This window comes from Tenebrio molitor, unplaced genomic scaffold (genome assembly GCF_963966145.1).
Source record: "Tenebrio molitor unplaced genomic scaffold, icTenMoli1.1 SCAFFOLD_804, whole genome shotgun sequence".
Classification (NCBI taxonomy): domain Eukaryota; kingdom Metazoa; phylum Arthropoda; class Insecta; order Coleoptera; family Tenebrionidae; genus Tenebrio; species Tenebrio molitor.
Genome location: NW_027184235.1, coordinates 1 through 12,543, shown reverse-complemented (window position 1 = coordinate 12,543; position 12,543 = coordinate 1). Strand labels below are relative to the sequence as shown.

At 41.7% G+C, this 12,543-nt stretch overlaps 2 non-coding genes across 2 annotated transcripts; both read right to left on the bottom strand.

Moving 5' to 3' along the window:
• Positions 1-1,034: 1,034 nt before the first annotated feature.
• On the bottom strand, positions 1,035-1,154 carry LOC138141024 (5S ribosomal RNA). Its single transcript, XR_011162925.1, has one exon. It is a non-coding gene; the product is annotated as a 5S ribosomal RNA (ribosomal RNA).
• Positions 1,155-11,320: 10,166 nt separating this feature from the next.
• Positions 11,321-11,440, bottom strand: LOC138141023 (5S ribosomal RNA). The gene has a single exon (XR_011162924.1). It is a non-coding gene; the product is annotated as a 5S ribosomal RNA (ribosomal RNA).
• Positions 11,441-12,543: the final 1,103 nt, after the last annotated feature.

Here is a 12,543-nt window from a genome sequence, read left to right as displayed (position 1 = left end):
CTGTTGGAAGCGCTGTACTTTTTAGTATAAATACGTATACGAAAAATTAAAATAATAGTTGAATTAACACATCGTTAAATGTTACGAGGAACATAGTTTTTTGGATTACACAGCAAAATCTTGGAATTTCAGTCCGATATTACTCCATTGAGTCTTTGGACTCACAAATAAATACCTCGAAAAGCCGACAAACATCTGTCTAGAACTTTTCTAGTAACCAGAGGGTATCGTAAACGACCCGTGTTTAGACCTCTTTCGTGAAAGTGACCGACCGCCGGCGCCGCTCGATTTCGTCATAAATCTCAGCCGTACCCCCCACGATAATTGACAAGTCTGTCATACAGCCCTACCATTTAAAACCTTTATTCTCTTCGTTTTAAAAATAGTTTCGCATGGTTTTTCTCTCTTCTCGTTTTACAATGGTCCAGTGACTAATAAATGAGTGTTGTGTTATGAGTTTGTTCGAGCTCAAAAAAACGTGGTTCGAAATTGTTTAACGTTTAACGAATGGTAAGTTATTCTAGTTTTTATGTTGGTCTTAACGTGTTAGGGGCCAAGAATACAACATTGTCTGTCCATTATAACATAGAACTGATATGTTGAATTCAGATCTCTAATTATTTAAAAACCAAAAAAATAAAGCAGCAGTCAAAGTGGCATGTACGCGTAACCTAATATATATTTTTTTTACATTAAAAGATCGCCGTCTTCCTCGTCGCACTTACGACATTTGCATATGTTATCTTTGTTAAACTCACGGAAGGAATATAATGAACCGGTCACCCGTCCAAGTGCTGACCGCTGCCCGCGTGGCTTACCTTCGGTGATCGAACGACAACCTTTACCGTTTGACGAGTTTTTATTCTGCAATTGTTTACAATTAATCGACAAAAAAAATTGTTTTCTTAATTATCTAGTACTTAAAGCTATGAATCTACATTATACGGGTCTGTGCATGTTTCCGAATACCTGCACGAAAAACAAATCGGTTCGGTGGTTGCTATGGATTTCAAAAAAAAACAAAAAGTGTTGGGGGGCAACGGCACGCGGTGTTCCCAAGCGGTCACCCATCCAAGTACTGACCGCGCCCGACGTTGCTTAACTTCGGTGATCGGACGAGAACCGGTGCTTTTCAACGTGGTATGGCCGTTGCCGTGGTGTTTAGGTGTGATCGTTGGTGTAAAATATATTGCTTTTAACATTCCGATGCACGAATATGAACATCAAAACGCGATGCGTTTCGTTTCCGTATGCACTTACCCTCTGACGACCGACGTCGGACCGAACTAACGGGAAATCCCACAACAACCACCACGTCACGCTCTAACGACAAGAGAGACTACTAGACGGACTGGCGATCTCCCGCGTCGCACATTTTTCGACCGCCGGCGGCGGTGGAAAATCCAGAATTTCACCCCACCTACCGCGCTGCTTGCTCCGACGACGACGAGATTCCCACATTTGGATCGACCGAAATATGTAAGTAATATCAGGAAGTTCCGATTTTCGAGAGGAGACCTGTGTTTCTATTTACCTATCTATAATAATTATCGTTATAATCATCATATCATTATTATTATTATTAACATTATTATTTATTACCATTATTATTATTATTATTATTATTTATCGTCCCTCGGATTCGGCGATCTTCGAAAATCCAAGTTGGACCGTTAGACATTCGAACGCGGTGTGCGTGGCTGACGAGTTGTTATTTTTGGCGTTTTTTCTTCGATCTTCACCCCGACTTCGGACGACGCAGGTCGGACACGAAATTACGAAGAGAGAAAGACGGAAGAAAGGAAGAAAACCTGAAGATCCGTCGAAGAAAATATCGGAAAACTCGTAGGTGCGGCATCGGTCGGACGATGAAGACCGTCTCCTTTCGGATGATCCTCTCGACGGACTTTCGGCCGTCCCGAAGGGTCCGGACGGCAACGGGACCCGTCGTCGACTCGTCCCGTTTCAACTTCCGCCGAAAACGATCGACCTGAACGTCGGAGAGGCGGTTCGCGGCATCCTGTTGTCGGAATTGCCTCGGTTCGAACACCAGGTCCTTTCTGTGCTTCGACCGTTTCGGAAGCGTTTGGCGACGCGAAGATGTCGTAAAATCGAGAAGGTGGCGCGGTATTCCGGGAAGAGATGGACCAATATTTCGGCGAACGAAATATGGATTCCCGGAATCGACGCGTCTACCCCGCACCGCCGACGTAAACCGTCGGTCCCGAATCGAAACCGTGACGACCCGGATTTAGGGCTGGTGGTTGGAGGGGCGTGTACCTGATTCGAAACCCACCGACGTTCCGAGACGAACTTCGCTATCTCCAGGGAAACTTCGGAAACCGAGTTCGGCCAGCTTGATCACACGGTGGCGATGGTGATCGAGGAAAGAGGACGATGCCATCACGCGGGCAACGATTCCGAGGCCTGCAATTTCTTCGACGGTGGACGCGGTGCGCGTTCAGTCTTCCGTCCGCAGTGGCGACTATTTTATAAAGACTTAGAAAATTTTTTTGTTCAATTCTCGTTCACGAGGTGCTCGAAGTGTACGTGTGTGAGCAAGTGTTTTTTCAATAATTATTATTAACTTTTAACGTTTTAACGTGAAAGATGGCCGACGTCGAAAATCAAACAGCATCATCGGTCACCACCGGTTCCGCTGCCACCCCTCAATCCCACGCGAAGAAAGAGAAAAAAGCGAAAAATCCCAGGGCGAAACCGTCCCATCCTCCGACATCCGAGATGGTAAACAACGCCATCAAGGGACTCAAGGAACGCGGAGGATCGTCTCTTCAGGCCATCAAGAAGTTCGTCGCCGCAAATTACAAAGTCGACGCCGAAAAGGTCGCCCCTTTCATCAAGAAATATCTGAAAGGCGCCGTGGCGTCGGGATCTCTGGTTCAGACGAAAGGTAAGGGCGCGTCGGGTTCGTTCAAGCTCGCCTCGTCCACCTCCGGTGGTGCCAAAGTCGCCTCCGCCTCCGACAAGAGGAAACCCGCTTCGTCCGCCGCATCCAAGACGAAAAAATCATCCGCCAAACGTACCGCCGTCGCGACGACTTCCGACAAGGCTTCCTCGAAGACAGCCAAAAAACAAGCCTCCCCCAAAGCGAAGAAGACTGCTGCCGAAAAGAAGAGCGCCGTCGCTGCCTCCGCCGCCGCAGCGAAAGCCAAGAAATCGGCCGCCTCCTCGGCAGAAAAGAAAACTAGAGCCGCCCCGAAACCCCGATCGCCTTCCAAAGCGAAGAAATCTAACAAGGCTGGTCCGACTAAAAAACCCAAAGCACCCAAACCCAAGACAGCCAAAGCCATTCCTGTCAAGGTGAAAAAGGCCGCTTCGCCGAAGAGGAAAAAGTGAGAAACGTGGATGGATACTCGACTCATGTTCGTTCGGCTGTGCCTCGTTCCGACGTCATCATCGTACTACCGGCAACGGGGCACGCACAAATGGCCCTTTTCAGGGCCACACGATAATCTACGACGAAAAAAAGAAATAAAACTATCCTTACGGCGAAACCAAATAAAATAGATAGCATCAGCTGGCAGGTAGGTGATGACAGGATGCAATAAAATTTTACGAACGACCGCAACCCAACCCGAATCGAGAGGACCGACCGATTATTGACATTTTTATTTTATTCATTTCCGGTTGAAGGGCGATATATTTTTTTTTTTGCCTGTAAAGTTTGAGGTTCTGAAAAGAACCGATTTTTTTGTTATAAAATTCGTGTTTCGTGTTGTTCTTCCGAAACACGATGTGGAAAAATTTAAGCGCGTTCACCCCGAATACGTCTGGCAAGTTGGATGTCCTTTGGCATGATGGTTACACGTTTGGCGTGGATGGCGCACAAATTCGTGTCCTCGAACAGACCGACCAAGTAAGCTTCGCTCGCTTCCTGGAGGGCCATCACGGCGGAGCTTTGGAAGCGCAAATCGGTTTTGAAATCCTGAGCGATCTCCCTCACCAAACGTTGAAAGGGAAGCTTGCGGATGAGCAACTCGGTACTTTTCTGGTAACGACGGATCTCACGCAGAGCCACGGTACCAGGTCTGTAACGGTGGGGCTTCTTGACGCCGCCAGTGGCGGGAGCGCTTTTCCTGGCCGCTTTGGTAGCCAGTTGTTTCCTGGGGGCTTTTCCTCCGGTGGACTTGCGTGCGGTCTGCTTGGTCCTGGCCATTTCGAATGAAACGAATGAAAAACAAAACTGACAATTATTAAAATCGACTCTGACGATCGTTAGACGTGCACGCGTCGAAAGGTAAACGGGTACTAAAAATTCCGCCATATTAAATTGTACTTTTATACGTGAACAAAGTCAACGGCTGACTTCGTCGATTGGTCGATGGTGAACCGTTGAATCTATATAAGGCTCCGTTAGTTGAAATTTTGCGGTAGTTGACTTCCTAGGGACGAGGTGTGCAGGTATTTTGTGTCAGTTGAAATAATCTGAAAAGATGACCGGTCGCGGTAAAGGAGGCAAAGGATTGGGAAAAGGAGGAGCGAAGCGTCATCGCAAAGTCCTGCGTGACAACATCCAGGGCATCACGAAACCCGCTATCAGAAGATTGGCTCGTCGTGGCGGCGTGAAACGTATTTCCGGTTTGATCTACGAAGAAACTCGCGGAGTCCTGAAAGTGTTCTTGGAAAATGTCATCCGAGATGCCGTCACCTACACGGAACACGCCAAACGTAAAACCGTGACAGCGATGGACGTCGTCTACGCTTTGAAACGTCAAGGACGCACCCTCTACGGTTTCGGAGGTTAATTTCCTGGCGCTCTTCACCGTTCGAGAAAACCAGAATAAAATACGAAATACAAAATCGGTTCTTTTCAGAACCACAAAATAAAAATAAGAGGAAAAAAAAGAAACATGATGTTCTTTCGAGAAACAACGGACAATTATTACTAACTGACTACCTGATAAATGTACCAAGATCGTAAACACCCCTTGCTTTCCTTTTGGCATTGCAGTCGTAAATGATAATAATACAAAAAGAAAAGATGCATCGGTCATTTTACGAAAAAAAAAAGCTATAGTGGCCCTGAGAAGGGCCGATATTTTGAGTTTTCGCCACGGAGATGGATCGATCGTTCGTTTAAGGTTTCTTCTCGGTTTTTTTGGGTAAAAGTACGGCCTGAATGTTGGGTAAGACACCGCCTTGGGCGATCGTAACTCCGGACAGGAGTTTGTTCAATTCCTCGTCGTTTCTGATGGCCAGCTGCAGATGACGCGGTATAATACGTGTCTTCTTGTTGTCACGGGCAGCGTTTCCTGCCAATTCTAGAACTTCGGCGGCTAAGTACTCCATGACGGCGGCCAAATAGACGGGAGCTCCTGCACCGACGCGTTCCGCGTAATTTCCTTTTCTGAGAAGACGATGTATCCTACCCACCGGAAACTGGAGACCGGCACGGCTCGAACGGGATTTCGCTTTTCCCTTCACTTTACCTCCTTTACCGCGACCTGACATTTTAAGTTCGTTCGTTAGACACCACGAGAAGTAATAAAACTGACGGACGGGACTCGTCGATTGTAAAAGCTGGTAGCTGTGCTTCGAATTTATAGCCTCCGTGATAGGAGAATAGGACGTGACGATTGGTGGGAGCCCGTTTTCAGGTGGGGTTCTGGTGAACACACTACCTATCAGAAAGGTGGTGGTGCAAAGTTAACGCACGCACACGAGTCAGAGCAGTTCGCGAGTTTGTTGAATCGAATTGAATTGAAAAATGCCGCCGAAGACAAGTGGTAAGGCAGCCAAGAAGGCCGGGAAAGCTCAGAAGAACATTTCCAAGAGCGACAAAAAAAAGAAGCGCAGGAGGAAGGAGAGCTATGCCATCTACATCTACAAGGTGTTGAAACAAGTCCATCCCGACACCGGTATCTCTAGTAAGGCTATGAGCATAATGAACAGTTTCGTGAACGACATCTTCGAACGTATCGCCGCTGAAGCTTCCCGTCTGGCACACTACAACAAACGTTCGACGATCACCAGCAGAGAAATTCAAACTGCCGTGCGTCTGTTGTTGCCCGGTGAGTTGGCCAAGCACGCCGTCTCCGAAGGTACCAAAGCCGTCACCAAGTACACCAGTTCGAAATAGATGTTTTTCGTTTTCGACACATTTATAAACGGTTCTTTTCAGAACCACAAAAACTCTCGAACAAAAAAGAAAAAGACGTGAAACAGCGATTTTTAATTAACTTTTATTATGTCATTATTATTATTATTAGGTTTCATGCATTATCGGTATTTTGCACCCATGCCTATCCAACTTGTAGTTATGTGGTTATTGTATTCGAAATAATTTAGTTGATTGAGGTTATGTTATGAATAAATTTCTATTTTGCCAGAATACAACTCTTCGGAAGAAGAAATCAAATAAACAATCGTACATCTGCTGAACAACCTAGTTGATGGTTGATGGATTTGCATTACCCAGCATATAGCCTAAATGTTCATCTTTAGTGAAATTAAAATTACTTAGCTTTTTTAAGAAAGAAAAAATTAGAACGAATTCTCATCGAAAAAACCGCGATTCCTACAAATGATACAGATGGTTTTGTAGTCGCGTATGTTATTGAATACAATGAGCCGACATTTTTCCGACTCTTTGTTTCATCGAAAACGTTGTTGACATTAGCAAGGAACGTTAAGGATTCCCTGAAACAGACAATTTCACTGTTTTGGAATAGCAGTATGTGCAAATGAGAGGACAGAAGACTTTGAAAAAAGGAGTGAACAAAACTGTACTTTAGTACAGAATGTTATGTTTATTTTAATTTCAATTGTTCCTGTTTTAATGAGATTTTTTATGTTCCTAAATCATTTTCTATTTTTTTTTTCATTAGAGAAGAGTTATTGTCGAGTTATTATCTCTACCTAGCATAAAAATTAAAATACTTTGCAACATTACGTTATTATACATTGCATATCTGACATAAAATACTTGCAAAAATTACTTAGCTAATTAATATTACGCATGACAACTCACATTATTTACTTTGCAAAACATTATAGAATACATAACAGATAATTGTGACCCTGTGTATTGTTCATTGGAATTAAAATAAAAAAAACGTGATTTCGTCAATCGCCGTTATTTGCGACTTCAGGCAACTGTCGCTAAGAGCTATTTTTGTTTCTCCGTTCAATTTCCCGATAAAATCGTCGACTTAGTTATTAACTAAGTTCTTCAGTTAGGTGGTATCAACAATACCACAATAGCCATGTTGCCGGAGTTTTTTGATAAAAGACTTGCTAGTTGGAATACAGAAAATATTTACCAAACACCTATTCACGATAATAAACCGGGGCACTATTGTGGGTTTTCGGTTGGTTTTATATTATATTAGGTACTCACCCTTCGTAACGTGTCTCCACGAAAAAACGTCACTTTCACACTAACCACCTTTCGTTTTAACTCTCGCGACGATAACTGAAATGTTGACGCGCGCCGGACAGATTCACGGACATACAACCACCCACCCACCCCGCGCCCCGGTTTCCGTCTGGACTGGTTCTGTCGTCCGAGTGAGTGCCAAAAATTAGCGTTCGTCTATTAAATGATTGTCGGATGATGATTATTGACGGACACTTTTATCGCACCCGATCACACTTTAGTTACTACCTACGTTTAGTATCGACGACGCATCGTTTCGATTATTGAAATTCGAATTGAATTTTTTTTTTTTCTAGTTTTCGACGTAGATTCGCGTGACACAAATATTATGAGCCTTTTTGGATCGATTTCGTGTGCATCACGCCATTTCTACGGGCGAACGTGAATGTGTGATGTTGACGTGATGGAAGCAACGTTTTAGGCAATCCGCATTACGTATTACTATCAATTATATTTTAAACGAATGAAAACTTCAATTCAGAAGTGTGATAATCCCGATCCATTCAAGTTTTGTTAATTTTAGATTAAAAATGCGTGAGTATTGTACTATTGCTAACGATGCCAAAACATCGCATATTCAATGTAAAAAGAAACAAGAGCAACGGGCCATTAAGTTAATTTAAAAATAACTCGTACCGGATAAGTCGAATACGTATCCAGGGAAAATTTATTAATTTTAAAATTGACCGGCGGAAACAGGTTCTCGCCTCCCACCACTTTTGTGTAGCGGCCGCCAAATCAATTTTGTTTTTTATATAATTGATTCAAAAAATTGAAATTCACGCATAGTTATCTGTGCCTGAAGTGGGTCATTTTCATTGCATTGTTAGTAAGATCGAAAACCATAGAAACCATACAAAACGCATACGACTATTTCTGTTTTCATTTCACGCACTGTTTTTTATTAGTTACCTAGCAACATGGTCACTGCATTGAAACTTCAGAGTTCCTTCAAAAATTTGAATTTTTAATTTCAATTTTTTGAATCAATGATTTAATATAAAAATAACTATTGTGGAAAACAGCAAAAATAAAATAATACCACTAATTGGCGGCTGGTCAGGATAGACCTAACGTTCGAAATTTAGAAAAATATTTTTTTTATTTTAATACTGTTACTTTTCTAATGAAGTGCGAAATAAGTTGTGCCCCATAGCTATCTTTTTTATTTTTCACTACGACAATTACAAAGTGTTGATATTCACAACTTTTCGTGAGCACTTCGATAGAAATGAACAAGAACGCAGGAAAATTCCACACCGAATATTAATATTCTGTCTTGGCCCATGTTTACTTTTATCTACCGCAAAACAAAATGTTCGGATTTGTCAGGGGTATTCTGATTTAAAAAAAGAAGAACATTTGACGAATATTTTAAGTCTCAAACGTTTGGAAAATAATGCAACAACAATTCATAGACTACAAAAAAGCCTATGATTCAGTACCACATTCATGGTTAATTAAAATTCTTAAAATTTATAAAATTAATATTAAATTAAATCACCTTCTTTATATGGATGACATAAAACTTAACAATAACTGAAAATCAATCAATATGTCGTGGTCATTACGAAAATTTAGAATATATAACTAAAGAAGGAGAAATCATTAAAAATTTAAATAAAGGAGAATTTTATAAATATTTAGGTATTAATCAATCAAATCAAATTAAATCTATTCTTTTGGTGTTATAAAATGGTCCAAAACTAATTTAAAGAATATAAATATTCAAACTAGAGTTCTCTTTACAAAATTTGTAAACATCACCCCAAATCTGCTGTTGAAAGATTTAATTTACCACGCGAAAATGGTGGTAGGGGTTTTTCAAATCTAGAAATTCTACAACACATCAAATTGCTTCACTAAAAAATTATTTTCTCAATAGAGCTCGTGATATGACACTATAGCAAATATAAAACAAAAGTCTTTACATGGGAGATATTTTAAAGAGCTGAGGGTTTTATATTTGCAATACAAGATCTTGCACCGTTTTGGCTCACAGCGAATATAAAAAACGTCATGATATATTCGCAAAAATTATACACATGAATTTAGCAGTTAAATTCAATTTATTAAAGGATACACAACCACATTACATTTATAAACCAGAAAGTTGTTTAGAAAATGACAATTACAAATTATATTTTGATCGCACAGTTTTAACTGACATTCACATTCAGCATAACAGACCAGACATTATTATTTTAAATAAACAACAAAAGCAAGCATATCTTTTAGATATAGCTGTTCCAAATTCACACAATATAACACAGACATATAATACAAAAATTAATAAATATATTATTATAATTTCAGCAACAGGAATAGTACCGCAATCTCTTTTTAAAAATTTAAAAATTTTGGACTTAGAGAACACATAAAACACAAAAAAGTCAAAATGTGGAGGCGAGACGCCGGTAATTATGTTGATAAGCACTGCACTACTGCCGCCGGGTGGAGGTGGGATACGAAAAGAAGATGCTCTCACTGCTCTCACTCACAATAAGTTCGGAAAAACCGAATTTTATTATCGTATTTAATTGACGTCACAGTTACTTTGGCGAAACAGGAGCTCGCTTTTCGAAGGCATGATGAAAAAGACAGACGAATCAATTTGATATATAAAACCTAACAGGAACGGCTGGTCCATGAGGTCATTTGGGTAATGACCCCCTAAAAAATAAAGGTTTTACCCAACACCAGCCGCGACTGCAATGTACACAAGACTATGACTGCTACATATTATGTTATTTCAACCAAATCAGAAGTACAATAATTTTGAAAAGTAAGTGCAATGTATACTTCTAAATCTATCTAAATTTATTAATATGTAATTTTTTTCAAAACTATCGATCTTTCTTTGAAACATTTTCAATTCACAATTCACTGTTGGAAGCGCTGTACTTTTTAGTATAAATACGTATACGAAAAATTAAAATAATAGTTGAATTAACACATCGTTAAATGTTACGAGGAACATAGTTTTTTGGATTACACAGCAAAATCTTGGAATTTCAGTCCGATATTACTCCATTGAGTCTTTGGACTCACAAATAAATACCTCGAAAAGCCGACAAACATCTGTCTAGAACTTTTCTAGTAACCAGAGGGTATCGTAAACGACCCGTGTTTAGACCTCTTTCGTGAAAGTGACCGACCGCCGGCGCCGCTCGATTTCGTCATAAATCTCAGCCGTACCCCCCACGATAATTGACAAGTCTGTCATACAGCCCTACCATTTAAAACCTTTATTCTCTTCGTTTTAAAAATAGTTTCGCATGTTTTTCTCTCTTCTCGTTTTACAATGGTCCAGTGACTAATAAATGAGTGTTGTGTTATGAGTTTGTTCGAGCTCAAAAAAACGTGGTTCGAAATTGTTTAACGTTTAACGAATGGTAAGTTATTCTAGTTTTTATGTTGGTCTTAACGTGTTAGGGGCCAAGAATACAACATTGTCTGTCCATTATAACATAGAACTGATATGTTGAATTCAGATCTCTAATTATTTAAAAACCAAAAAAATAAAGCAGCAGTCAAAGTGGCATGTACGCGTAACCTAATATATATTTTTTTTACATTAAAAGATCGCCGTCTTCCTCGTCGCACTTACGACATTTGCATATGTTATCTTTGTTAAACTCACGGAAGGAATATAATGAACCGGTCACCCGTCCAAGTGCTGACCGCTGCCCGCGTGGCTTACCTTCGGTGATCGAACGACAACCTTTACCGTTTGACGAGTTTTATTCTGCAATTGTTTACAATTAATCGACAAAAAAAATTGTTTTCTTAATTATCTAGTACTTAAAGCTATGAATCTACATTATACGGGTCTGTGCATGTTTCCGAATACCTGCACGAAAAACAAATCGGTTTCGGTGGTTGCTATGGATTTCAAAAAAAAAACAAAAAGTGTTTGGGGGGCAACGGCACGCGGTGTTCCCAAGCGGTCACCCATCCAAGTACTGACCGCGCCCGACGTTGCTTAACTTCGGTGATCGGACGAGAACCGGTGCTTTTCAACGTGGTATGGCCGTTGCCGTGGTGTTTAGGTGTGATCGTTGGTGTAAAATATATTGCTTTTAACATTCCGATGCACGAATATGAACATCAAAAACGCGATGCGTTTCGTTTCCGTATGCACTTACCCTCTGACGACCGACGTCGGACCGAACTAACGGGAAATCCCACAACAACCACCACGTCACGCTCTAACGACAAGAGAGACTACTAGACGGACTGGCGATCTCCCGCGTCGCACATTTTTCGACCGCCGGCGGCGGTGGAAAATCCAGAATTTCACCCCACCTACCGCGCTGCTTGCTCCGACGACGACGAGATTCCCACATTTGGATCGACCGAAATATGTAAGTAATATCAGGAAGTTCCGATTTTCGAGAGGAGACCTGTGTTTCTATTTACCTATCTATAATAATTATCGTTATAATCATCATATCATTATTATTATTATTAACATTATTATTATTACCATTATTATTATTATTATTATTATTTATCGTCCCTCGGATTCGGCGATCTTCGAAAATCCAAGTTGGACCGTTAGACATTCGAACGCGGTGTGCGTGGCTGACGAGTTGTTATTTTTGGCGTTTTTTTCTTCGATCTTCACCCCGACTTCGGACGACGCAGGTCGGACACGAAATTACGAAGAGAGAAAGACGGAAGAAAGGAAGAAAACCTGAAGATCCGTCGAAGAAAATATCGGAAAACTCGTAGGTGCGGCATCGGTCGGACGATGAAGACCGTCTCCTTTCGGATGATCCTCTCGACGGACTTTCGGCCGTCCCGAAGGGTCCGGACGGCAAACGGGACCCGTCGTCGACTCGTCCCGTTTCAACTTCCGCCGAAAACGATCGACCTGAACGTCGGAGAGGCGGTTCGCGGCATCCTGTTGTCGGAATTGCCTCGGTTCGAACACCAGGTCCTTTCTGTGCTTCGACCGTTTCGGAAGCGTTTGGCGACGCGAAGATGTCGTAAAATCGAGAAGGTGGCGCGGTATTCCGGGAAGAGATGGACCAATATTTCGGCGAACGAAATATGGATTCCCGGAATCGACGCGTCTACCCCGCACCGCCGACGTAAACCGTCGGTCCCGAATCGAAACCGTGACGACCCGGATTTAG